Below are 4,515 nucleotides of genomic sequence, written 5' to 3' on the forward strand. Positions count from 1 at the left end.
ATAGGAGAATATTTTGGAAAAGGTGGCAGCTAACTATTAGGAGAATATTTTGGAAAAGGTGGCAGCTAACTATTAGGAGAATATTTTGGAAAAGGTGGCAGCTAATTAATATGAGAATATTTTGGAAAAGGTGTCAGCTAACTATAAGGAGAATATTTTGGAAAAGGTGACAGCTAACTATAAGGAGAATATTTTGGAAAAGGTGGCAGCTAATTAGTAGGAGAATATTTTGGAAAAGGTGGCAGCTAATTTATAGGAGAATATTTTGGAAAGGTGGCAACTAATTATTGGAACCATTGTTTTGGAAAAGGTGGCAACGATTAATTAAGAGAATATTTTGGAAAAGGTGGTAGCAAATTAGTAGGAGAATGTTTTGGAAAAGGTGGTAGCTAATTAATAGGAACATAACCTAACCAAACCGAACCGAACCTAACCTACCCGAAACCAAAATATTAAAATTTTAATTTAAAACTTAAAAATTGATGGAACTACCATTAAGATTATACTTCATTTTAACCACAATTTGTTTATTAATTCAAAATATCTCTTGCCTTGAAAGGAATGAAAGTGAGCGTTTTAATTAGTATCACGAAACATTTAATTTAGATATTTTAAAACTACACCACCGAATCGCTGACGGCTATTGTGTTTCAAGTGTTATTGATGTATTTTTTAGGGAATATTAGGACGATTGGGATTTCGGTCCATCGGGAATATAGCCATTGGGCTAGATTTGAAATTCTAGCCAAATATTTTCTGTCGAATGCGATTCTGTCCATTGAGATTCGGTTGAATGGGAACCGCCCGGTTTCATTTCCAATGCCAGAGCATTGTTGGTTTACTCGATTTTTATGAACAAACCGTTTATGATATATTTTTAATGAAACCATTTTCAAACTATAATACACTATTACTTGTATGACGTCCTACTTTAAACCATGAAACACCATTTTTAGACCCCAAGTTTTTACAGTAAGAAATAAGACTGAAGACACAGATATGCATAAAAACCGTCTTTGTAGCCTTAGTCAAAATAAATGATAAGCGGACAAAATGAGTTGGTGGTTGATGTAAAAAATATTAAAAATTTCAGGCTTAAAGACACGATTTGGAAAAGAGTGCCTTAGATAAATTTTCGGTAAACAAAGTTTTCAAGAAATTAAACTATGATATATTTGAATTTAATTAACCCTACACTCTAAGAATATGGGGTGTGCTTTAACACCTTTAAAAGTAGTTTATATGGGTTCAAATTTGACAGCATTACAGGTGTGTTCATTTACACCAATGAAAGGGTTTAAGAACACTTATTTAAAAAGATAAGAATAGAATGGTGCAACAGAGGTGCAGTTTAACACCTTTTTAACAAGGATCTAAAAGTAAATTTTTACTCTCATGTGAGTGTTGTGCAGCTCAGAGTGTCGCAAAACACCCCCTTCAGAGTGTCGCATGCAGAAAAATCCAGCTTGTTTTTTTTTTAAAGTTTCGAACTCCTTTTCTATTATAAGCGCAGTTCGGTTTTTCCCATAGTAACAGAGGGTCCTCTCTTTTTTTGGCTTTCTCATTGAGGAGGGAAATGTTAACTCGATTTAATCAATTTTAATTGAAGTTCATCAAAAATAATTTGAATGAGTCAATTTTAATTTGTCAATTTTAATTGGAATTAGTCAATTTTAATTATAATTAATCAAATTTTAAATTTAATTAATCAAATTTTAATTTTAATTATTCAAATTTAACTGGAATTAATTCATTTTAATTCAAGTTCATGAAATTTAATTTCAATGAGTCAAATTTAGTTTGAATGGGTCAATTTTAATTTTATTTAATCTATTTTAATTTGAATGAATCAATTTTAATTTTATTTAATCAATTTTAATTTGATTTAATCAATTTTAACTTGATTTAATAAATTTTAATTTGATTTAGTCAATTTTAATTTGATTTAGTCAATTTTAATTTGATTTAGTCAATTTTAATTTGATTTAGTCAATTTTAATTTGATTTACTCAATTTTAATTGGATTTAGTCAATTTTAATTTGATTTAATCAATTTTAATTTGATTTAGTCAATTTTAATTTGATTTAGTCAATTTTAATTGGATTTAGTCAATTTTAATTTGATTTAATCAATTTTAATTTGATTTAGTCAATTTTAATTGGATTTAGTCATATTTAATTTGATTTAATCAATTTTAGTTTGATTTAATCAATTTTAATTTGATTTAATCAATTTTAATTTGATTTAATCAATTTTAATTTGATTTAGTCAATTTTAATTTGATTTAGTCAATTTTAATTTGATTTAGTCAATTTTAATTTGATTTAGTCAATTTTAATTTGATTTACTCAATTTTAATTGGATTTAGTCAATTTTAATTGGATTTAGTCAATTTTAATTTGATTTACTCAATTTTAATTTGATTTAATCAATTTTAATTGGATTTAGTCAATTTTAATTTGATTTATTCAATTTTAATTTGATTTAATCAATTTTAATTTGATTTAGTCAATTTTAATTTGATTTAGTCAATTTTAATTTGATTTAGTCAATTTTAATTGGATTTAGTCAATTTTAATTTGATTTAATCAATTTTAATTTGATTTAATCAATTTTAATTTGATTTAATCAATTTTAATTTGATTTAATCAATTTTAATTTGATTCAATGAGTTTTAATTTTAATTATTAAATTTTTTATTTTAATTATTCAATTTTTATTTAAATTACTCAATTTTATAATATTTTTGAAAAGCAATTTTTTGGTGTTTTCCTTTTTCTATTGAAATAACATTACCCGCCTTTGGCTTCATTGGCTTTTCTTAAACAATCTTTTGGACGTTAGGCTTAATTTGTGACCAAAATCCAGTCACATTTTACGCCATAACTTTTGAACGGCTGGACCGATTTTAAAATTTCAAAAAGGGTTCGTTTCCAAATGACGCGAGCTATGTGATGCATCTAAAAAATGTCACGTGACGCGAAGATTTTAATTGGTCGAAAAGTGATTTTTTGGTTTTTTAGTAGTCACGAGCGCAATAATTTTCTGATTTTCAAAAATAAGGTGTTGGCCTATTCTTGACATTCACACTTAACTAATAATGTCAAAAATTTTGCGATACGACGATCCATCATGAAATTATCGTCGATTGAAAATGATCCGAAACTTATTTCCGCGACTGTACATTATTGGCCCACCACAAACCCTGCATGGGGATCATTCTTAAAAGAGCAATATGTTATTGAGCTATTATCATTAGTAAAATTATGTACATTCCACAAATAACTAATGAAAAAACCCCTGCAATGTCATTTGAAATGGTTGTATAAGGGAAGATCCATAGTACTGCGCCATCTACCCTTGTATTTATTACTGACATTAGTGTTAAATTGGCATTATACAAGCAGAACACATTCATTATTTAACTTGACTCTGAACTGTTAAGTTGACACAATGAAACGTTCGAACGTAGGTAGAGCTAGAACTCGTAAACCTAACTTCAGTGATGAGGAGTTAGGCGTGTTATGTACCATGTTGGAAACACGACGGGACTTGGTGCAAAATGAACATGGTATGTCAACCGTCGACAGAAATTTGCAATGGGCAATGGTGGCCGAAGCAGTCAGTCGGGTTGGAGTGGCGGAGCGAACTGTGGAAGAGGTCAAAACAAAATATAAGGCCAAGAAGTCGGAAGTTCGCCATAAGGCCTCTGAAATAGGGAAGTCGCAGAGGAAGACTGGAGGGGGCGGACCTGAGACCGTGGCATTAACCACCCTGGAAAAACGTTTCCTGGCAATGGCCGATCCCCAAACATACGAGGGGATCCAGGGGGGTTTAGAACTTGGCCCGCGTTCCCAGAAACCAACCCTCGACATACCACAGAAAATGTAAGTATCACATGCAATAGTGATTTATTTGTTAATGCGTAATAATAAAACAACATGCATTCTCAGAAGTACCAAGGAAACAACAAGTGAACTGGAAGAGTTCATCGCATCATTTGATATGACATCATTTGACACGGACACAGGTATGTGTTTATTGTAATACAATATAAAAACCATGTGGTGGTGTGGAGAACCGTACTTATGATAAAAAACCCAAAATTCCGCAGTCTTAGAAAACTCCCCCGAGTCTGCCACCATTGGTTGCCCACCCGAGCCGCTGGCTGGTGGCAGCACCAGTCAGCCGTCAACTTCAGGCGCAAACCCTCGCTCTTCCTCGCATGTGGAACAAGCAGGTAGTGCTTCTGACGGCCAACAACCTTTGAGAAAAAAAGGTAAGAGTGAGCCCCAAAAACCGAGCTTCAGTGCCCATTGTAAAGGAGTGGCCGTCATTTTTGTATTAACGTTTGACAACAATGTTTAACCTTCAAAAACCATTCCAACGTAAATAATTTGCACATCTTTCAGCGAAGAAAGCAACTCCAACAAAACAATTATCTCTAAAAGAGAGGTTGGTGGAGAATGCCGAAAAGGTCGGGGTGACGAAAAGGCATTTCATGACGCGGTGAT

The 4,515-nt window shown here is 31.5% G+C and overlaps 1 long non-coding RNA gene across 1 annotated transcript; it reads right to left on the reverse strand.

Annotated features, from left to right (window-relative positions):
* Positions 1–3,309: 3,309 nt before the first annotated feature.
* LOC149596244 (uncharacterized) lies at positions 3,310–4,304 on the reverse strand. Its single transcript, XR_016379341.1, has 2 exons — positions 4,088–4,304; positions 3,310–3,650 (listed from the first exon to the last, which is right to left on the reverse strand). It is a non-coding gene; the product is annotated as an uncharacterized LOC149596244 (long non-coding RNA).
* Positions 4,305–4,515: the final 211 nt, after the last annotated feature.

This window comes from Phalangium opilio, unplaced genomic scaffold, assembly GCF_054372755.1.
Source record: "Phalangium opilio isolate 3A_F unplaced genomic scaffold, DU_Popi_V2 ptg000390l_1, whole genome shotgun sequence".
NCBI lineage: Eukaryota > Metazoa > Arthropoda > Arachnida > Opiliones > Phalangiidae > Phalangium > Phalangium opilio.